Source organism: Etheostoma cragini, chromosome 10, assembly GCF_013103735.1.
Source record: "Etheostoma cragini isolate CJK2018 chromosome 10, CSU_Ecrag_1.0, whole genome shotgun sequence".
NCBI lineage: Eukaryota > Metazoa > Chordata > Actinopteri > Perciformes > Percidae > Etheostoma > Etheostoma cragini.
The window spans coordinates 15,230,191-15,254,988 of record NC_048416.1 but is presented as its reverse complement, the minus strand read 5'-3'; the positions used below and the strand labels follow the sequence as shown (position 1 = coordinate 15,254,988).

At 38.8% G+C, this 24,798-nt stretch overlaps 1 long non-coding RNA gene across 1 annotated transcript in view; it reads right to left on the bottom strand.

Moving 5' to 3' along the window:
* LOC117951974 overlaps positions 1-24,798 on the bottom strand; it is a 104,737-nt gene that overhangs the window by 30,814 nt on the left and 49,125 nt on the right. The window lies entirely within an intron of this gene.

Here is a 24,798-nt window from a genome sequence, read left to right as displayed (position 1 = left end):
ACAGGACCAGCAACAAAAGACCAGAGAGAAAAACAGACAAAAACACAAGGAGGCCAATGAAAAAGGGAAAATGAACCCTACTAAAAACCCCAAACCACAACAAACGATGCAGAAATGTCAACAGACCAAGATACAATTTAGCATTAAGGAAGAATATAGTTTCCTTTAATACTGAATAATGGAAACAAATATTATTAACTCAGGTGTAAATGTTCCTTCAAGAAAATGTATCAATCAATTCAATTAATAATGAACTCATCACAGGTAATTGAACAAACTAAAGAAACAGTATTTCTTCTCCGTAATTAGTCCCACAGGACATAGTTCTTTCCAACAAAATGCATGTGTTGTCACAAAAATGCATTAGTTGTTAGGTAAACATGGAGAACTTGAATTCAATTCCCATTCATCACTCTCATTCCTTCCATCGATCAATACCTAATAGTGACTGGATCATTTCCCCTGGCATGTGTTCAGCAAACAACACCCTGACAGTCTATGTGTACATGTGTGGATGTGAGGTAGTTTTCATTTCTTCTGTCTCAAGAGGTTTCACATCACATAACAATGTTTTGTCGGGGTGAGACTAAAGGATATAAAACATTGCCGTGAGCTTTTTCTTTCTTGAAGCAGGAAGATGGGAACTCAGTTTGAGGTCACAGTTATTTACTCAGAGCCTTCTTTTTATGATCTGACCAACAAGCCATTAAAATCAGATAAACAATGAGTAGAGAACACCCAGAGAGCGAGCTAAAAAACCCTTGGCATATTACAATTAGATGAGATTTTTTCTTGCTGTGAATGTCGCTCTGTTTAATACAGCACATGGGACCCCCCATGCACAACTGTATTAGAACAACTTTCGCTAAAAGCTCCTATCTTTTTCCTTTCATAACCAATTTTGACGTTGTTGATATAACGAGAAACTGTGTGTACACTACCATTGTTGACAATGACTTTGTTTTCTGATTCTCTGTTGTTGTCTTTGGGCAGGTTCTTGATAATGAACAATAATACAGATGAATTCTTGTAAAATCCCCAAGCTGTGCTTGCTTCTTTCCTGGTTTAGATTCAGCACAAACTAGAGGGCTTGTTCTTTTTTATGTTTATGTTTTCAATGTTAAACGAGCCTTCAAAAAAAACTTGTTTTAGCTCTCATAAAATGTGTGGGGCTTCTTTGTTGGCTGTAGTATTCTGTACATAAAAAAGGAAGCAAGTGTTATGTTGTTTTTCCTGCTTGGCCGGGTCACATACCCTGTGGCAAGCCTGTAAGCAAAGGCCTGCATGCCTTGAGGTTGAATACATTTCCCCAGGCACTTTGGTTAGCTCGGTTTTATGAACATACTGTAATATTTATGCTGAAGTGGCAACTACTGACCAAAAGAACAGCGTGGCAAGCCTGGAGAGATTCAGTGTCACGGTATCTGTGTCTCTATTTCAGTTGGTCATATCCAGAAATTGCAACTCAACATTGACTAATGGACTATAATCCTGTAATCCAGATCTGTCTCTCTTTCAACACTCCTTCCATTTATACAGTTTATTTCCATGTTGTGCCCTCTAGTTGGGTCTCTGTGCCAGTTTGACTCTCCTGTGCTCCTCTGGACTGGCTGTGATAATAGGACACCGCCTGCAATCTGTAATCCTCCCTTTGACTTCCACATTACAAATACACAACAACATTTTGTCTTGCATATTTGCATACAGGAGCCTACAATTAAATTACGAATCAACCAATTCACTACAATACTGATACAAAAAAGAGAGTTATGGACGACTTTTTAAAAAACATACCAAAGGTTGGGGGGAAATAATCTAATGGGACAAAACACTTCAGAACTTGTAACTTAATGTGAAGTTGCCTGTAAAAAAACAAGTATTGTTGAGTCATTTAGGTTAGTTGTGTTAAAGTTAAATTTATTCCCAGGATCCATGAACAGAAGTTTTAAATTTAGTAAATTTGAATACAGATTAGACTAAATATGATTGTGAAACTAATGCTTGGAATAGCAACATGTAGATCCTGAAGCAAAACCTCACCTTTGATCCTCTATCTGAGTCTAAGCTGTTTGAAATGCTGTTGCTCATATCCCCGAGCCCTAATCTCCAATCAGTGTTTAAAATGACATGCCCCTGGTGACTGAGACAATATTATCTCCACACATTTAAGGCCTGATCTGATAGCAGCCTCTGGCACAAAAATCTACACCTCTCATCCCATCATGCATTATGTAAATCCCTGCTCGTTGATCCAGGGTCAGCTGAAGGGAGCGGTGGCAGACATGTGAAGCCCTGCAGGATCTGATGGGAGTTCAGCAGATGTCTGGTTGAACCACCCACAGGGCAAGCAAGGCTGTCTGCAAGATACAGCCGGACTGACCTCAGAGCTGCCTGTCACCTTATCTCTCTCTACAGGGACACACACAAATGTGCAAACACACACACACACACACACACACACACACACACAAGCGGTTTCCATTTCCATGTATTTTTTCTGCTTTCAGTGAGAGCTACCCCTTTACACTTCATATTTAAAAAAGGTTTTAATCCAGCTCTCTTAAAATAAGTGCAACAGTAAAAAGAGCATCACCTTCTTCTTCACCAGCATGTCAAACAACCAGTAAAAAAAGAAGAGCAATACACTGAACGAGCCTGTGACAATAAGGTGACCAGGTAAGAGGATTGTAAAATAAAAGAGGATATAAGTGAGATAAGAGAGGTTGACATACAGGACTGGCTCTTAAAATGGAGAGTTTTGTGTACACATAACACAAAGTTTTTCAGCTCTGTGGACTGGATTAGGTAGACCGTTATCCTATCCTTGTGAAGCCAGGAGAGAGAAGAGTTGAGGCTCAGCAGAAAAGAAAATTGCCAATAGAAGCAGGTGACAAGGCGTTCATAACTGGAACCAAGCCAAGAAGTATGCGGTGCCATTATAGTTTGCGTATAGTAGCAACAGGGTTTTGAGATTGAGGCCTGTAGTTCACATTTACATGGGTAAGAGTGTGCTACGGAGGTCACTGCTCAATAAGCAGTGTTGGGAGAAATGCGTTACGAAAGTACCGCAATAACAGTTATGTATTCCTTTTTTCTGTAACTAAGTAATATAATGCATTGCTAATTTCACTAATATTACACCCGTTACAATCTCAATAACACGAGTTACAACACATTTTAACGCAACTTGTAGTGTTTTGTTTTTTTTAAGAATTCACCAACCACGCAAAACATGAACACATGAGTGTTATTTCCTGTTGCTGTATTCTATGGTTGAAGTGACTGCAGATACATTTGCAAGACGGACATTATTTTCAGGAGTTATTACGCTGCGTTGAAGCAAGCTGTCTCGTCTCTGTTCCCGTGGTCGGAGACTGTTTTACAACGAGTAAAAACTCCTTGTAGCTGCTTTAATAAAAAATGAATGCATAAAAACGTCTAGTAGATGATTCCCACTTGCTTTAATTGTTTACAGTGTATCAGTGTAGTATGTTTATCCACTTCCTCCATTATCCATGCATGACTGTCAGCATGTATGTTTTTATCTGCTGTCTATGTGTGTTTGTGTGTGTGTGTGTGTGTGTGTGTGTGTGTGTGTGTGTGTGTGTGTGTGTGTGTGTGTGTGTGTGTGTATGTGTGTGCTGAGCACAGATAAAAGAGAGTTTGTGCCGGAAAACCAGTGATGAGCAAAAAGAAAGCATGTGCTGATGAAAATGGGAAACAACTTGCATTATCGAAGCTGGAAAAAGAGAATAAATTCAGAGAGAATAAGAGAGTAAGAGTCAAGAGTAGGCAATGAATAAAAACAAAGGAGGAGGGACTTTAATGAGGGAAATAACAGATGAGTGTGGCCAAAGGCTCGATGCAGTGTCCTCTCATTTATACAAAGGACACTAAACAGATAAGCTCTTGTAACTAAAGTTTTGCCTGTTTTATAAATTACCTGCCCTAAAAAGAATACTGTACAATGCCAACAATGCTATTCACATTAACAAAAAAGAAAGAAAAAAAGTAATTAAACTGACTACACAAACAAGACAGAGACAGATTCTTTAAAGAAACAAACAGAAGAGGAGAACAGGTCCCCGTTTATATAGAAGTGTTATAGCTTAAAACTGCCTGGCCTGGATCCCATCACACGCAGCAGAGTAAACAGAGTCATGAATAAAAACCAACAGTCTTATGCAACAACACAATACTGAAAAGACAATAATAGAAATATATTAATGAGATAGACAGTGTGCTCAGGAGAACACAATCTATAGCTCATTGTGTTCAGTAAACTGCAAATACATTTGTGGACCTCATTACGTCTCTGGAAAACTAACAGTCATAAAATAATTCTGAGCACAAAGCAATATGGGGAATAAATGGATAAACCTTTAATCTAGTCTAAACCTGTTTTTCTTTTCCTGATCTTAAAGTGAAGCGGGTTACTTTAGAAGACTAAACTATGATAAAATGACAATTACAGCAATCATATGGTGAGGTTAGTGTGTAAAGGGAAGTCAAGAGAGGAGCTTTTATCCACTCGTAATTAACATAAAGGAACTTGCACCGTTGCCATAGCAAGCAGTTGTTGCAGATTAGCCACCCGAACACCCACACATATATTTATTATTTAAGTGTAGGATGTTCTCTTAACTCTCTTAGCTTGAGTATACAACAATCAAGTCATCAGCCACAAGAGTCTAGCCAAATCAAGAAATTGTCAGACAAGTGGTGAGTTCACACAACCTAAAGGAAAAAAGGAAAACTTAAAACATAGCATTTTACTTCAGTAGATTTCAATCCTGTTCAAAGGCAACGTTTTTTTTGTTGACTGAATGAGGCGCTACATTTACCCGAGACGTTAGGAGGGGTGGGGGTGGATGGTACAGCATGTGTACAATGTGCTTTGACACCAGAGATCAGGATTTTCATCCACAGTCCGAACTTTGCTTTTAGGCACAGTATAGGGAATAAAAGGACTTTAATTGTGTTTTTTGTCTAAATCGTGTTTTGCACATTAAGTCCTTGCAGCTGTTTTCTGTATTAAACCAAGACCACATTCTTTCCCTATCCTAAACTTATCCTAAAGTGGCCCTTACCTTAACTGTTTAACAATTAACAATAATGCTGCAATCCCTACCAACCAATATAGTATTGCAATATTTGTATTTGAGCAAAAAATAATTTAAATGCATTGTCAGTGAATATTCATTTTTTTATACTTGACAGATAATATAATAATAATTATAAGGGTTACAACAAAATCCCTCCTTATGGAAGCTATAGGATGATGAAATGTTTTGAATGGACATGACAAGGCACTCACAGCACTTGGCTGAGTTTAGGGATGGTGGTCTTGGTTAAATATTTTAAAAATGAATAGTGAATTTAAGCAAACTTCAGTCTTTCCCTGTGACCTTAACCAAATTGCTTATGTTGCCTTGACCCAACTGCGTGCATGACTCCTGTGCTCTGTCTGCCCATCATACACGCCAATCACATCCACATCACCTGAGTGGCATACAGTACTAAAACAGGGTTTCCCGCAGCACTTTGCAGCTAAGGCTGCCTAAGGCGCCTGACGCCTTGACTACATTGTCAAAAGAATTAAACAAAAAAATGTATATTGCGATGTCCGCCGTGTTACTCTGCAAATTGACAGAGAGCGGAGCTCCGACACACACACACGCAAACTACGTCGGCTCTGCATTTTGTTTGAAGACACAGTGAGTCACGGCAATGCCGATAAAGTAGTTTTAAGTGTGGTTACAGTTTTTCAAACTTAATGCAGACAGCGTTAGCTGCCATGTAATATTAAAGCTCTATTGCGCAATTTTTTTGAGTTGATTCTTAGTAAAAAAAAACTGTTTATTCACAAATATGTGCAAATTCATGTGTAAATACTTCCACCAACTAAACAAAGTATTCTCGTAAATGTAGAATCTGCCATTCAGAATCATTCACAACACATACGAGTGCCATCTCGAATGGCGGCAGTCATGTTGTGCTTCCATCTTTAAAACACATTAACCAAAAAGGAACATTCATTCGCATTTTGCGCTTTTACACTCAGTGGCACCGTGACGAATGCAAGGAGGAGAGGACTCACTGCTGCCGGCAGGTTTAAAGCATATTCTCTAGGACAAGTAACGGAGTCACCAATAAGTTATTATTGGAGTGGCTTTTACAAGATGGAAAGAGCTTATTAGGAGCAAAGATTGTAAAAGGGACGCCAAAGTTGCCTGATTTCCTACGCTGTTAACATTGCCTTACACTATTAATGTTGCAGAATATACAGAATAACGATAGCACTGATACTTTACTAACATAAGCTTGCATATGGGAACCTGATAGCTGATGTGAGCAATGAAATGGTACCAAAATAACACTGGAAGGAGCAATCACGGACAAAGTCGTACTTCTTGGAATAAGACGCCTACTGTAGGAGACACGCTCAGAACGGGAGGGGCTACAAAGTGATATATTTAGTTGGTTTGTCATACACAATTTCACCGCTTTGCATGCAACCTTACTCTCTACTCTATAAATCAAGAACAACTGCGTAATGCTTATAGTCCTGATCTGAGCTATTGTCATTCATCATTAGTCCTACGCAGTTTTTTTTTTTTTTTAGATTATGCTGGATCTTAGCAGTAATGCAAGGAAAAGAAAGCTGATTTATACAACACATCCGACACACAGCGTAAGGGCGGTTTCTAAAAGACGTGGGGACAAGGTATTGAAGAAGTACAGAGGACAAAGCTTGAAGAAAAAACAGTGAGTAACAAGCAGAGGATCTGTTCAGTTTCCCTGTTATTTTTTCATCAAATTTAGTCATGCATCTAACTAAATAGAAACTATATATTTTGGAGTTTAAGTAGCTGACTTCAGAGGTTTTATTTTATTTAACCTAATGCAGCATGTACAAAATAACACCTTTAATTTAAGAGCCCCCCCCCCCCCCCCACACACACACACACACACACACACACGCCAGCCAAGATATTTGAAAATGAAAGATCCAAATAATCTGTCCCCTTCTGTCTCTGTGGCTGTGCATTTTCTTCTTCTTCAGAAATGTCTTCATTGCATTTTTCTCATTATCACCAAGTCCGTCTTTTTTCTTAGTTATGTGCTTGCAGTTGCTCCCTAAATTTCGTGAAAACAGAGATTAACTACTTTTTAAACCAATCTAAACAGACCACAATGTAGTCCGTAAATTCTCTCCCCATTTCATTTCTGCTCTCTTCTCTCACTCTGTCTGTGTCAGGAGAGCAAACTTAGCAGGAAAGGAAAAAAAATCAGACAGATCCACAGAATGACAGACAGAAGGCCTCAGAAATGGAGGCAACTGTGACACTGTGGTACAGGGACCTGGACGTCAAGCTCCAACAAGCAGAAACCTTAACAAAATAGACCAAGAGCAACAGACAAAACTCTCTCGTTTTCTCTAGCGTGCAGGCAGGCAGGCAGGCAGGCACGCACACACACACACACACACACACACACAGACAAGGTAAATCTGCTTTTAGATATGGTCACTGAAAATGCAGGGTGTAAAAATGTACAAAATCCACATGGGCAACACGCACGCACACACACACACACACACACACCTCAACTCTTGAATTCTGGTAACAAAATTGGCTGACCAAATTATCCCCGTAGGTGCATATTTTACTCTCTTCATCTCTCTCTGAAACTCTTAGCGTCATTTTACTCCCCTCTGATTGACTTAGACTTAATTAACCTTCATGAAAGAGGGAAGTGCAATATTATCACAATATTATAATCTGATTCATCAAACTGGAATTTGACAATAAGTACATTAACATTCAAACAAGTGAAAGCCAATTACTTTAGAAACTGTGTGAAATATATCAAGCAAATCGGACACATCTGACTGTCCATATGGCTGGAATTGATCTAGCGTTATCTCAGTAGTGACAGCCTGAAGGTCTAATGTAACACAACCCTACTGCGTCTACTGCGAGAGTATGGAAATGTAATCAATGACTGGATCAATGGGGCAAATTCCCAAAAACAATGTTATTTACTAACCACTAGAATGTCTTGAGGCAGATGAAAAGCTATTACCTGTATCTCTCAAACAGTGAATTCATTAATTCACAGGCCTCCGAATAATTAGACTTTCAGCGAGTTATTGAATAGGTCTGCGTGGAGTGCTGATGGAGTATTTAAACATTTTGAAAAATGTTTATGCCTGCCCCAGTTGTATGCATTATGAAATAGGCTATCTTTTATAATGCAAATCAGGTTGGTGAGAGGCTCAACTAATTTAAAATAAGCAAAGAACAAAAGTTTCCTCAACAGATGGTCTTTTACTCCCACAAGAAGAAAGATTGTTTTTATATACCTGATGTGTAAGCAGTTTAATATCTGGCCAGCTACCCACCCTTACCGAGCATTCAACTACAGCTCTGCAGCTTTAAATCCTCACTGGGAAAAACATCAGGATTGGCGGGATCCTGCAGTGCATTTCAATACAGTTATCAAAGTAAAACAAAGAAGGATTAAGCCCTTAACTGCACTCACTTTAAATAATTTCTGAGGACAAAGGAGAGAGACCGGTTGGAGGAGAAGAGGGAAAGGTCATTGACAGACGTGATGTACATCAGATCCGATTAAGGTGCAGAGCTTCTTCTTCTGAATACAGAAGTGAGGCAAGGGCTTCATTTAACAGCTGATTCAAGGTTTCACTGCTGTGTGACACACAAGCGTAGAAACACACTCATGAATAGACTCCCTGTTACATGATCACATCCAGGGTGTGATTTGCCAGGGTTTCTTGTCTACCTAACCCTGCCTCTGCTCAATTTCCCCCCCCCCCGGCGGAGACAAGATGTACCCTCAATACTACTACACCAGACAGTTTATTATTAACAAAAAATAGAGGTATTTATAAACTAAGTAAAGCGCTGTAACATGAACACGTAGTGCCATGGAATAAAGTCCGAGCAGCAGTAGTTGGTTGTGTTTAGCCGCTACAGAGCTCCAGGACGCCGGCTGCCAGCGGCGCTTGTTTAGCTGCCAATACGTGACCGTGAGCCGGGTACAGGAACCAACAGATTACGGTCCTTTTAGGTCCCATAGTGGTGAAGTTTAGTCAGAAGAATTGAGCATCATGCTGCGATTAAGTGTAGGCACCAAAATAACTGGCTAAGTTTAAGAAAAAAAGATTGTGGTTTAAACACTTACATTGAAGTATTATTATTATTACTGAAGTTCATAAATAAGTGTTTTGGCATGGCTGGCTGAGTGGTACTACATCCATGATAGTGAAAGCGGGATTTCATTCTTGCATGTTTTGTTTTGTTTTGTTGTGAATGATCAAAAAGAATGGCACAAATCACACCCTGATCGCACCTTTGCAAGACACTAGCTTACTTTATTGTTTGATTCGTGTGCAGGAAGGATTAGAGAGACCCAAACACATTTTGCAGATTTGGGATATCTTTACTGTAATGCAGGAGTGGGTAGCCTAGTTACCATTAGTATCATGCTATAAGATTGAGATCAGGCTAATTCTAATCCCATTTGTGTTTTTACCAATAACACTATCACAAGCCCCAGCACCTGGTTTTTATTTGATGCTATGGGGACTAATAAAAATTATCAGAGGGACAGGAAAAACCATCCATTAAGTTTTTTATTAACTTATAGTTGCCACAGCTTCAAGCTGCATCTGTTACTTTTAACTTTGAGACGTTTGAGACTTATTTTCAATGTGTGTCTTGTAAAAGTGTTATTAAATAGTTTCTTTGCAATATAAAATATCTAATTTGGCTGTGAGAGGGGGCGGAAAGATTTTTTTAACAGATTAACAGTCTTGCAAGTAGGTGTGATCTGAATCTTATCAGTGACTTATCATTGTGGGATAAAGACTCTTCTGAATGAGCAGTAATAGTCAAAAATCCTTCAAGAACAGGTGGATGCAGGATTGAAGGGGAAAAAGACATGAAAGCCGCTGGCTGCCAGCTACAGCTATGTTGATAGAATAGCCGCAACCTCCACAACCTAGTTAGGATGTAGTCTTAATTAAATCACTTTTGACGTTTCCATGTACACATGTGTGAGTGCACTGCAGGTGTCTCTGCTGACCATCAAAGGCCAGGACAGTTTCCAGTAAGAATCCATTAGTTTAGTAATGTCCACATCAAATCCAAACAGCCTCCATCAGCTGAGAGTCAGACAGACTAGGTTAATATGTACAGTAAAAGGCTTCAAAAGATAAAACACAGAGAACATGTCATGATAAAAGGCAAACTGGACCGGTTCCACAGATAATAACATGTTGAGTGACTCAAAGTCAGAGTGTTACTTTGGGTTTGTTGTACATCACAGGCTACATTGTAGAGTATCTTTGGAATAGACTATTACAAAATGCCAGACTTGGTTGTGATTTAGGATTTAATTCAAGCTTTTAAGGGTTATTCCCTTTAAATGATGGGACATCATTGTTATGATTTCAATGCTGAGCCATTCAAAGTTATTTAGTAACGGAGACAAAGAGAAGAAAATCAATTCAATCACGGTCAGACTTTCCTGTCTAGTGTCATTGTAAATTTGAATGTATTGTTTTGCACCCAAGTTTCCTGAGGATCCTTCTTTGAATAGACCTATTCACAGTATCCTTCAAATTAGTTTCTCATAAATTAGTGTTCCTCTTTTGTTTGCTTAAGTTTGCTTAGTCAGGGAAAAGCAAAAACAACCGAGAATGTCCTTAATAGACTAGAAGAAAACCACATCAGTCTTGTCAGCACGTGACCCATAATGAATAGGGCTGTTATCTTTCCCGTCCAGATCCAATGCTACCGCATCTTTAAATTACTATAAGCATTAGTCCTTTTGGTGCCTTATCCCCCTTTTGCCAGGTACATTTAACTAACTGTAAAGAGGGCTTAAAACAAGGGGGGCGGGGGGGCTGTAATGATAGTGGATGGTTGCTAGCTGGCTCGGGGCTGACTGTGGATGTGACCCCGGGTCTGTTGTCAGCTCTCATCCCGACTGAAGTCTTGCAGCGCTGGGAGACCGAGGCAGGAGACAGATGTTTCACAGGAAACTGCTGTTTGTTTCCTTTGTTAAATCTATTTGTTTCCATCTATCTATCTATCTATCTATCTATCTATCTATCTATCTATCTATCTATCTATCTATCTATCTATCTATCTATCTATCTATCTATCTGTCTATCTATCTATCTTAGATATATACTAGATTCTAAATTAACATTAACCGAGTCAATGTTGGATTTAATTACAACTACTGTATCTCAGTTTCCTCTACAAATTTATCAAGGACGTGGTGGAGTAAAAAGTGAAGAGCAAGGGGAGAACCGAACAGAGTTGTGAGAAAAACAAGGAATGTGTATACGTTTCAAAGGTTGGTGAGAATGATGAGAGGAGAAGACAGTTGAAGGACTTCGGAGAGAGAAAAATGGAAACAGAATGAACACACTGCAGAGGCAAAAAACAGACTGACAGACGAGGGGAGATGTTGGGAGAGAAAGGAGAAAGAGGGTAATAAAAGATGGAGCTCATCTAGATTATATCTAGTTTTCATGTATACAGCTTTAGGATTGACAGGCAGAGTCTCATTCATATGAACAGACAGGTACGCACTAAATATTAGATGTGGTGCAGAGGAGATGAAGCAACGCACACAACCACATAAGTTTGTATCTTGTTTGGCACACAGTCAATCAATGCTTTGTTAATATACGTCCAAATACACACACAATGGCACATACAGCACATAACACACATTATCTACCCAAACAACTGCACTTGTTTTGGCTGACAGGCATATTCTAGTCAATACTTAATTATTAGATACTCAGACGAACATCCCTCAAGACACTGAGATAAAAAGAAAATGACAACATTATTTCGCTCTCTCAAAAGTGACTACTGCATCAGAGTAAAAAAAAAAAAAGAATCGCCGGTGCAACACAGATATCTTTTTTAATTTATTGTAATTTTTATATTTTAAGGTACATAACAGTGACTAACGTTTCAATGTAGAATAACGTCTTCATCTATTGGTGGTATTAGGGGAACTTTTGCTGATAAAGAAGATACATTAGCTGTAATTGAATCCATTATTGCATTGATGGGCTGTGCGGAGGCACTAATAAAGGGAGATAAATGAAAACACATGATGAGAAAGCAATACATGGGGAGTGGGGGTTTGCAGCAAATGTAATATTTTGATAACATAATAGTTTTTACTCCCTTTTTCACAACAATGATGCTGTGGTGACGGGCAAAGTGTTAAGCCCACCAGCCACAGACTCCGTTAGCTGTCTGCTTTTATGGGAAAGGAAGGATAAATGTCCTTTCTTCACTCTGAGTGCACTACTCTAGTTCGTCACAATATCATTTCCTCATTTAGCTACTTTCTTTTATCATCTCCCCACCTCACTTCCTCTTCACTTTCCCTCTTTATCTCACTGCACCCATTAGTTATCCTTCTGCCAGATGTCATTAAAAAATATTTAATTTGATTTATTTGATAACCTCTCTCTAAATCAGTGTCAAAGGACTTAATTTGCACCTGCATCAGTGGATCTATGTAACATTTAACGTTCCGTTGTGTCATTTTAGGTTTACAGAGAACAGTGCATGTTTTTAAAAGTGGAACTAAATTGAATTAATATGCTAATCCTACTATAAGGTTTCTGAGACTCTGTGAGAAGAAAGAATGGAAAATAAAAAGAGGCTTTTTTTGTGCAGTGCAGAGAAATTCAATTAAAGTACAAACACTAGTTAATGTACCTTTACATGGAAAATTGGCTGCTGCGTGTGTGTGTGTGTGTGTGCCTGCCTTGTTTGCTTTAAAACTGAAGACTGCAACAAACAAATCAAGGGTGCTGCTATTTTTCATGTTCTGAGTAAACCCAGGGGGGAAAGAGGGAGTCACACTGCACATGAACGGACTAAAAGCAAAAGACAAAAACAAACATGTAAACCGTCTTCACTTTAATTAATGATGCAGAGCCCACTAACAGGTTGCATCATCTCTTAGACTACGTTTACACGTGGCCGGCTATTTTAAAAACGGCATTTTAATCTCTTCGTTTTCAAAAATAACATTGTGCACACCTGTGAGTTTTCAGAAAAGTGTTTGGTTTCATGTCCCTGTGTATATAATGTATGTTGTAAATGCCATCAAGAGCATAACAAACCTGTAGGTGGCAGTGTAACGAGGAGCTCAAATCCACATTAGCCAATCAGAATCCTGAAAATAGCAACAAATCACTTCCTCTCTCTTCTTTTCCTCACTTCCTCGGCTACCAAAACCTCTCTTTATCTCAGTTTAAATGCAAATCTAGATGTAAAAAATCTCCACTCTGGCCGGAGTTTATAGAAACAATTGTTTGTAGAGTTGAATTCTCCGTTTGCATGTAAACGAAGGACACAAGCAAAGGGCAATGTCTTAGTTTTTCAAAATAACCATACTCATACAGTATGAGTAAACAGGGCCTTAATTGAAGTTTCATTAAAGCTGGACCAGTAGTGTTGCTGTTTGAACTTGACCTTTCATTGCAACACCTAAACCAGGCAGACCAGTGTTTTCAACCACTGTCTCATCTAGTTTACTGGACTTTTTAACATCTACTTTATATTTGTTACCAGAAAGAAAGAAATTGGGACAATTCAAATTCAGGTGCCAAGTTCCATCACTGGTTGGTTGGAATAGAGTCATTCTCCAGCTGCAAAGCATTGAAGATGCAGTTTGTTGCCACCTGCCTATTGTCTCTACATCAACACAGCAGGAGCGTGAGCACAGCACCCTGCATTATCACTGATCAAAGAGTCAAGATTTCAAAGACTAATTCCTCCTCAACATGTGCACACGCTCAGCTCTCAGACACACAGCAGCTGTGATCTTATTTCACAGCATCTTAGAGGAAGCAGAAAGTCTTACTTAGGAAAAAAGTTTAGGGAAAAAAGAAAGAAAGGAACAAAACAAACAGAAAGAATGAATGATAACGCAGGGAGGGAACAATGCAGCAGACTTCTTCTAAAGGTAATTTGTTTTTCAATTTGCACAACATACCAAACTAAATGTCAGTCAGCTGCATACTGACGAAGATACCTGTCTGCTATGTCTGCTATGTCAGCTTCCTATAGCCTCTTATTAAGATATACTACTGAGTCAGTTTTTGCAGTACAGCCAACAAGAGGCAAACCCATTGAGCTTCCACTAAAAATCGGTGCATACATTTAATTATTGCTCAGACCTATAGTATAGTTTTTTTTCTGGGCCATTGTATGTCATAGGAGTGATGCGACTTTCCCCAAAACCCTTTCACCCTCTGCATATAGCCTACAATATAAATCCCACTGCATTTCAGTTCTGAGAACCAACACTGCAAGGCATCTAGTAAACCCTCTTGAGGAAACCCCACCCCCCACCCATTGGACTATCTTCTGTTCGATGGGCGAGCCAGACAGTAGTCTGTTCTGTTCTGAGCTGGGCAATGTGAAGAAAATCCATTATCACAATATTTTGGACCAAATACATCAATGTCAATATTGCGATGATATTTTAGGGCTGGCAATTTGTGCTTTCAGAAAATATTAACACAATCAGAGTTTTGATCCATAATCAGCAATACTGTGGATATAATGACTAAGTGGTTAAAGGGAAATATTAGAACAGCTAGAACAGTCTGGTAAGTTCAGCAAATGACTACACGTTAGGAAATGCAGCCTTTAAAACCAGGAAAAGACAACACTTGTGTCATATTGCCATATTACGATATCCATAATCTAAGACGATATCTAGTGTCAGCCCAGCCCTAGTTTGATGTCATAATAAAAAACCCTCCACTGGTTGTAACAGGATTGTAGAGTAAAGCCAGACAGTCACTTTGCAACAGCAATTGGTGATGACACTGGAAGTTAAAATTTATTTTCTTTTTTCTGATTTCAAATCACAATGTCAGCCTCAGACAGTTAAGCCTTTCAACCAAGCTCCAGAGAGGCCTGTTTTTATGAAACTCCATTAGCTGCTGTTTGGAAAGCAGAGATATTTATTGATTCATTTTAGTGAAGTCCCGCCGTCTAAATGCTTGCTTTTCATTGTCTATTTAGCATTTGATACTACAGTTTGAAGCAATCCATGTTGGAAACTCGAGTGACTAGTATGCCTCACATACTCCTCCTCTACTGCTGTAGCTACAATGACCCTCTCGGGGCTTCAGAAGAGACTGATAATATTGTCATGCTGTAAGGCTGCTGCTGATGGTTCATTGGACTCATAACATCAACCACTTAGACAAAAACTGACACTTCCTGTTAAAGGCTGTCAAGTAGGAAATCCACAGGCACGTTAACCATTAACCAAACTGTTTTACTACCAATAAATATCAAGTTTATGTTAATTATTTGTCATTCCAGACACAAGACCAGAATAACTTATTGTGATACCTTTTTTTTAGTTTAGTTTTTGGAAAAGTAAATAGCAACAAACAATTACAAACAATACGCAGATACAAATAATGTGTCCCAGGGCAACAAGAAAAAAAAGAAGAAGAAAAAAGAAAAATGAGAAAAAAAGAAAAAAGAAATAAAACAAAGAGAGGAAAGGCGGGAGGGTGGGAGACAAAAACAACACACGCAGAAACAGACACAACCAAACACATACACAAACAGACATATGTACAGACAGACAGCCCGGACTACACAGCCTCAGCAATGTTCACCCAAGTGTCCAGAGTCGTTTTCCGGCGCTCCATTAATGTACGCCGTGGAAAGCTCCATAAACACTACATCTAAATAGGAAATGGTCCATGTGTGGACAGACAGATTGTGAGGTGGTTTCCAAAGGGTTGTGATCATTTTCTTTGCAGCTGTTAGTCCAGCAAAGACAGCACGCTTCTGAGTTCCAGAGAGCTGAAAGGCTGACAGACCAAAATGTCAATGTTCAAAATCAAAACATTGACAGTAACAGGCACACTAACATTAAACTAAGTGGAAATTTTGGAGGCAATGTTGTTCCAGAACCGACTAACGGGAGAGAACTCCCAGATCATGTGAAGATATGCACCTTGTGCTTTTATTGGGCATAAAGTGCATAACAGGCTGTTAATTATTTTCATGTGGTGTATTTTCACAAGGGTGAGATGTGTCCTATGAATTAAACTGTAGTGAATCTGCTGATCTTCTGGAATGCTAGACCATAAATCATGCCCGCTACTCAGGTCTGGGCAATCATGTGCCCAGATCCTCTCAATAGGAAGGGCAGAGAGCAGCCAGATATCACTAAGAACTGATAAAGCCTGGATACCATACCACAATTTTTAGGCTGCAAAGTAAATAACTTCCAGATAGAGGTGAATGGGCAAAGGCCTCTGGGACGCCATACACCTCGAGTGCTGATCTTAATTGAAGGTAAAAGAAAAAAGAGGAACGTAGTAGTCTGAATGCGTTCTGCAAGTCAGAAAAAAGGCAATAAGTCACCCTCGCTAAAAGTGTCTGTTTGACAATGAAGTCCCCTCTGTTCCCATTGTAGGGCTGTTATCAGCCTCCCTCCAATCAGGAGTGCTGTATTATTTAAAATAGGGGAATGAGTGCGCCAGTTACAAGCTAAATGGCAGTGTGTTTCAGCCAATCTCCAAGTCTTGATAAGATGTGCGACAACGGGGCAAAAGCGTAACTTACACGGTTTGTTAAAAAACATTGGCAAAAAGAACATCTTGGAGCGACCAAGGCTCTGTCGAAGCACTTTCTAAAGTATGCCGGCAGACAAACATATCTGGGCTAAACCAAGTGTGAAGGGGCCTTAACACAAAAGACCAGAATTAATGTTTCAAGTTGGGAAAAAAAGGCCACCCTCCTCTTTCCTCCTTTGTTAAGTGGACATCTTAAGTCGCAGCTGCTTGCCTTTCGATATGAATTAGGATACAGCTGACTGTGATTTATGCCAGTAGCCAGCAGGAGGGGAGAGAAGTAGGATAGAGCTCACAGAATTAATCCTGGGTAAAACACTAATTTTAACCACTGAGATACAGGCTTGAATCGACATGGGGAGATCCATCCGCTTTTCAGAGCAGCAGAATAGTTATGTTTAAAAATCTGGTTTAAGCAGTGGAAAACCTCAATGCCCAAAAATGTAAACTGCTTAACAATGGGGGCGCCCACCTGTTGAATCTGAGACTGGATCTGAGAAAAACGTGGCTGGCTTTTCTGTTTCTCCAGTACAGCCTATGCAAAAGCCTCCTTATCGCTGCGCTGTGCTTTGCCTTTGCTTGCCATTCCGCCTTAAGTTAATACATTGAGCATACAGTGGTAGAATACCGGAGTAGGAACCATATAAAACAACTATTCGGCAAAAGTTGGGCCGGGAGCTTCGCCTCAAGCCGCAATCTCCGTCAGAGAAACTTAATATCTGACTTAGACATGTGCTGCTGCAGCACATGTAAAAGCTTTAACAAAGTGTGAAAAGTAGGGCTTGAATAACAGTTAAAATAGTTTTTAATATCTATTAATCTGCTGATTATTTAATGTATTACTCGTTTGATCTATTAAAAGGAGAACATGAATGAAGAGGAAGTTTCTTAATACCTTACTCTTTCTAGACAGCAGTCAAAAAGATGTGTGGTGTAATATTATGTTAGACAAAGAAAAGCAGCAAATCTTCACATTAGAGAAGCTGGAACTAGAAAATGTTTAGCAACTTTGCTTGAAATAATATTAAGCGTTTCTTAGGACCAAATATATTTCTTTCAACTAAATGACAATTGACAAATCCTTTCAGCTTCAGGGGAAAGAAATTGACAAAACAATTCAGAAGACAGGCTGCCGTTTATATGTCACTACCTTGAAATACAACAATTTAAAAACAACATTTTCCATGTCAAGGCGAGCTGTTGAGAGTTACTCTAATGTCAGTAATTACAGTAGTTAAACAGATGGTTAAAAAAAAACATGACTAATGTTGCTGCTGTCATATGCAAACTAGACCATCTAATCACAGCGGCTTAAAATGAGTCTCTTTATTTTCCTGTTGTGATGGTGAAATAAATGGTGTTAAGCAAGAACACAGTGAATCTCTGTACTGTGACCTCACATACTGCTACTTTTGTTGCATGGCAAAATAAAACAAGTCATTTTACTAACAGATAATGTAAAAAGCAAACAGATAATCTTACGTTGATTTTCTTTGTTTTTCTCTCTTTCTTCAATCAGATTTCCTCCCGTATCAACTACTTCATTCATAATTTCAAGAGAAATACGTCATGCTAAACATTTGTGGGTGTGTTCATAAGTGTCTTTCTTATTTGTATTTGTACCAATATCATCTGTGCAGATTAGTGGAATTAGGAAAATCCCTTAAATAAATAAAAAGACAGAAACGTACAGTACGAGAGGAGGTGTTAGACAACGCAAACACACAGAGCCACCACTAAAAAATATTAATCTCACCAAAACAAATGTAGGTCTCATTGCCCTTTAATGATTAGAAGAAGCTTTGCAAGCAGAAAAGCAGAAGAAAAACAATGACATTCCCTATAACCATATCTATTCTGCTCTGAGTTACCAGGCAGCGAGAACACCTCTGATCAATAATAAATAAACAAAGCCAGTCACTTCTGTTCATATTAAGGAGATTATTTACCGCCACCATCAAGTCCAGATTTCAGTTTGATGAATGCTTTGGTTTATAGTTTTCAAAGTAATGATATCCCATCAGGCTCAGTTGTACTTTTATGCACTACTCTAGAAAATCTTAGCATTCCAACATGCTCAACTAAGATGGTAAACATGGTAAGCATGTATTGCATTCTACCACACACACACACACACACACACACACACGCACGCACGCACGCACGCACGCACGCACGCACGCACGCACGCACGCACGCACGCACGCACGCACGCACGCACGCACGCACGCACGCACATGGCAGGTGTGGTTTTGTTAAGCTCCTTCTGTCCTCTGTTGTTAAATGTGGGGGCAGAATGAGTATGGTGCAGAGGGTGCTGGCTGACAGAATGAATCAGAAATTTGGTTTTGGTCAATAATCAGAGAGTAATCGAGAACACAACCATCATCATCACAGCAGTTATTATCACCATAATTATAGAGCTGACAGAAGTGGTAATTAGAATGCAGATTGCAGAGTAATTTCATTTCTCCATTATTTCCATTGTTCATATTTATCAGAACAAAGGACTCTCTTTAGCGAGATACTGGCTGTATTTTTTAGGTAATGAACGGCAAACTTCGTGAATTACATGTTTTTCTCAAAAGGATTCACCGGAGGCCAAATTCACTAAACATCAGCGTTGCTTTGGATTGTCTTTGGCAGAAAATCTGATGAGGGCCACATGTCCTACAATCGCCACCAGGAGACTATTATTTTGAATGCTATGTAGGAAGACTGCTTTGTTTTCCAATCTGTATCCCTAATGATGATTGGCTTGAAACTGGATCCACACAAATCTGTTGTAATGAACCTGTGTTAGCTGACTCATATACTGTATGCTATTCCCATGTGACAAGTTTTAGTATGTCATGTAGAGACGGACATTATGAATAAAAAAGTTTTTTTTTTTTAGAAATCCATTGAAACATGTACCTGGAAAATATACAGATTCTATAATGATGGACACAAGTGAACGATTGTGACTACTGTGATGGTGATTAGACACTAGCATTGTGAATCATCGTGACTTTGATACAATGAAACCCAGCATTTGTAGCAGTAATGAGTGGAAAGGGGAGGATAAGCTGCAAACACCATAATCTTAGGTCTATAATCTAGTTCAAATGGAGATGAAACAATGAATGTGGTGATTCTTCTCTGGATGACAGACGTTTTGTACAGATTGCAGCATGCTGAAGTAAAACAAAAACACAGAGCGACTGAATGAGAAGAGGGAACAACAACAAATTAAGTTTGTGGTTGTGAAGGGTATTAAATAAAGAGAAGAGCAAAAGAATGTGATGCTAACTAACCAATGTCCTACTGGCTCTCTGATAAGTGTGAATTTGGTTTCTGACCAGAGGCCGAAAATCACCAGCGGCATTCAGGCCGCAGGCAAAACAGCAAATGGACTCTACCCTGCTTATCAGTGTAAAGCACTGGCTGCCAGCCCGGAGGAGGCACACCCTGGCATCCAAGCTCAGACACTCAAAAGAAATGAGTGACAGAATTTATAATTTTGTGTATACCTGTGTGTGTTTCTCAACACAGGGGACCATTATTCAAAACTTGTATTTTATTTATATACCGCGGGTTAGGTCAGTGAATTTCATTAGACGCTGTATACATTTTCATCTAAAATTTGAGTTGAGTCTTAACTTGACCAACCAGCCAAAATTGCCATGATTAGAAAGGGCATTCTGAACTGAACATAAAATGAGCCAATGACTTTACATGCACCATCAAACAGTGAGCCTGGAAAGGTCTCATGCTTGTGTTTTTAAATTAATTCTGCTTTGCGTGTCACCTCCGGCAAAGACATTTAAATTTCACAATCAGTCAGTTAGAAAGCAAAAGAGAAAGTAAGAGAATAAGTAAAGAATGTGATGAGATGAGAGAGAAAGTGAGAAAGCAAGGAAACATGGCTGTGAGAGCAGTAAAAGAAAAGGGAGAGGGAAGGTTGCAAGGAGAGAGGGGGAGCAAAGACTTCACAATGATGCGATGTGAAGGAGAAGCACAACAAACTACAGACATTTCTGCTGATCTTTTCTTTCCTTACAGTCCATCACTTTAATCAGTCTTTCCCACATTGTAGCTGCTACTTCTTTTCTCTACTCTCTCTCTCTCTGTCTTCCTTTATAGGATTTGTAAATACTGTAAGGCAGGTGGATGAACAACAACGTTCAGCTGCTGTCAGCTTCCGCAATTAACCATGAATCATTATCGACTCGACTTTAATCTGCTGCTGCTACATTATTTCTCTTCATCATGGCCTAGATAACAGAGAAAGCAGACATAAGAAGACGTTCATTAACATGGTAAGAATCAGTCGGAGAGCAGGAAAAAAAAACTATTAGCATTTATTGGCATTAAAACTGCATGAAGTGATGGCAACAGAAATCAATGTTTAATTGTGTTCTTCCCCATCAATGGCTAGTAAACCAGCATGGCTGGAAATACTTTTCTCTTTCTTCTTTAGCATTTTTTAGTTTACTTGAAAAGCAAAATGATTATTTACACGATTCCACATAAGGACAAACATTACTCCTCTTTACAGTATATTAATGCATAGGTATAATGAAGCCCCTGTTGTCTCCATTTATTTCTCATTTATCTTTATCTAGTTTTCTCAATGTATTTGCTATTCATCTCATTTACTGTATGTGGATGTTAAAAGGTAAAGAGTTTTTTAGTCAGTGGATTACAAATAATTTCTAACAGTAAAAAATACATACATTATATTATCTTTGAATAACAGACTTGCATGGAACGAACAAAGAGCGTATCAAGGTTTGAAGTCCTTTCTTATGGATTATTCTTTCAGCTTCTTATCCATACCTGTACGTCAAATATAATGTAACATATACGTTCATATCCACAATGTAACACACTTTATCCTACCCGTCTGTCTCTCTTAGAAAGTGAAAATTGTTTTTGGGATGATAGAAAAACCTGCAGTATCTGCAGTATCAACCTACCCATTCTATGTGTGAGATTTATAAATCTGACATAATATGCAGATCAATTATGATGTTTGACAAGCTAGTGTCAAAGAATAATGACGAGTTATGTGCACCGTTACTCCTTTCCAATAGGGCTGGGGTAAACAATTATTTATTAAACGAGAATACTTTATGGAGTAGTCAACTAATCTAACAACTATTGGACGATTACTACATTGCATTTTAGCTCTATGTGCAGTTTGTTCGTGCTAGGTCAGTAGCTAACGTTAACTACTATAGATAGTAGTGTTCTGAAGTCGTAAGCTAGCTACCATTCAAGCCAACATTAGATGATAACTAACGTTAGCTAAACACAGTTATGTAGGCACCAGTAGCTGGCTAACGTTAGCGTTAGCTACTAACCTAGCACGAACAAATTGCACGGAGAGCTAAGATAGTTAGCTAGCACCACCGAAGTGCGCAGAGCTCAAGCTACATAACACACTACACAAACATGAAATTAATTTAGTCAACGTTAGCACTTATTTATCGTCTCCTTCATGAGTGACAATGGGATGCCTCAGTTTCGGGATGCTCCCACATTGCTGTTATGGTGTGGTATGCCAACTCCATTTGGCAAAGAGCGCAAAGAACAACACATTTACGTTTGGGACTATTTTTGAAGTATTCCCATACCTTTGATGATTTAGGCTGTTTTTTTAGGCCTTTTTGCAGGGCTTTGTTGGGAATTCTGTGAAAAGGTTGCTGTTTCATCCTCCAGTCTGCAATGTTTTTGTCTCCCACGTGTGTGTGGCAAACGGTTGGAAGAATGAGTTTAAGCTTTTTGCTACATCTTTACAACACATGACAAAAGAAAACGCCAAGAGACTCTTTTTTATTAGACTTTATTTTATTTAGTTTTGTCTTATATACTCTCTACCTCAAAGCTGTAAACACATTTTTGACAAATGTACAAAAACATTGTGCCTTGATTGTTTGTAAGCCTATTACAATAAAAAAAAATAAAAAATATATATTTTAAAAAAAGTTAGTGGTGAAGCATAGACGCAAAAATATGACGTTGACGTAATTTTGACGTTGACGCATCAATGTGATAAAGAAATACTTTCCAAAATGTTGCTCTTCTTCAGTACATTGTTGTGTGGCAAAGGTTTGGCTGATAATGGTAAAAAAGGGTTGTGATGAAAGATACAGGACTCTTTCTAGGACTCTCACTGATGAAAAGATTCCTGACCGGGGAGTGGCTGGCCACTGTGCTGGCGTATGTGTGTGAGAAAACTAAAAACACAGCTTCCTTTATAGTGTTGATTCAAGCAACTCCTCTGCTACAAACAACGCATTCTGCACAATACACAGGCACGTACGTGTGCACACATAGGACAGCAGCTTTGAATATTTTATCTTCTGTGTGCTGCTTCCCACAAAGGAAGCTAGGGCAATTTACCTCTGACACAAACACAGTTTGCAGAGTCAGCACATACACAAGCACATTGTTTACAGCCCACGTTCTCTGGCATACTTAAAGAGGTGAAGGTTACAAAGAAGAAGAGAGTGAGTTTATAGAAAAATCCTGTTTAGCAACTACATCAAGAAGGATAGGGGAGGAAACACACACACACAAGTTCCAAATTATAAAAATGAGATAAAATTGGATTACGTATTATTTATCTACAACTCTATTTAAATATTTGTTTTATCAGACAATAACTTTCTCAAATGTGTTGCTCAGTTATATTAAGTTTCAAATTTCACATTAACCTATTCGGCGAATAAAGTTCGTCTGTAGGTTTCTTCTGTAACAGTAGGCAAAGTAACAACATGGAGCTGTCCATGGTGCTGAAATGTACTGGCTGGTAAAATCAAGTGAGATACAGACATGCAATAACGCCGCTTTATTCTCGAGTATAACACACTTTGGCTGAGCGATGTCAACATTTTCAGATGTTGATTTTGACTTTTACCCCGAAAAATCAAAATTACAATAGACTCTCTAACTTTGTAAAACAAATTAGGAATAAATGGGACACCTTATTAAAACACTTATATTACATTACCATTTACCAAGGCCTTATATAGTTATGTTAAACTCACACTTCATAAATCCCAACTCAACAGTAGTCTACTTTAAAGCCTAACACATTAAATATCTCCAGACAAGCAGCAATGTGTTTGCAGTTTCCACGTAAACTCTTTCACTAACCATAACAACAAGGAGAAGAAAAGAAAGTAGGGGAGAGACAGAAAAGGTAGGATGGTAGAGAAAAGAGAGTTGAATGAAACGATGAGGTTGACAGAAAGATGTGTCAAATCTGATCATTGTAGTCCTTAGTTTTCCTAAGCTACATAACTTCCTGCCGCAGAAACACAAAACAACACAGAAATCCTCTGAATTATTGAAGACACTGCACATCTCTCATTCTCACAAACACACACACACTGACATAACCGCAGAAAACCTAAATGCCTGCACTACGGGGATAGAAGAAGATAATGACCAATACAATCTGACACAGTTCAAGAGAGCATCAGAGAAAAAGACATAAAGGATGTTAGACCAAAGAAAAGGAAAAGAAAGAAATTTTTAAGAGGAAGAAAATAGAGGGAGGCATGGGAAGACAAAGAGGACTGGAGACTGAAAAAGAGTTTATAGACAAACAATGCAAGCTTGAGTTAGATGTAAATGTAAATGTAAAAAAATCCTGTATTACTACCAGGCAAACATGTACTTTTGGATATGTCATGTCGTAAAACGCCTTTTTTTAGTCTGGATCCTTATTCAATCCCATTGCAAATTACAACTCTTATTGTTAATGATAGCACTGCAAAATGAATCAGGCTTTGGCATCCATCAGTATTCCCAATACCAATTGGGAATAGAGAGAAAATTAGAATAGTGAGGAGTATAATAGGAGGACATTGGCATAAAAATACAAACTTTTGACAGAACAGGGGTGGAGGTGGGGGGTGTTTGGCTTTCAAAATCCTACTTTCAAAACTTTACTTTTACATTTACACTTTGATTCATTTACTAAAATACCTCTAAACAGTGTCCTCTTATTCTCCAACCACTGAAGCTCAAAGTTGATACAAATATACACTCACCGGCCACTTTATTAGGTACCCCATGCTAGTAACGGGTTGGACCCCCTTTTGCCTTCAGAA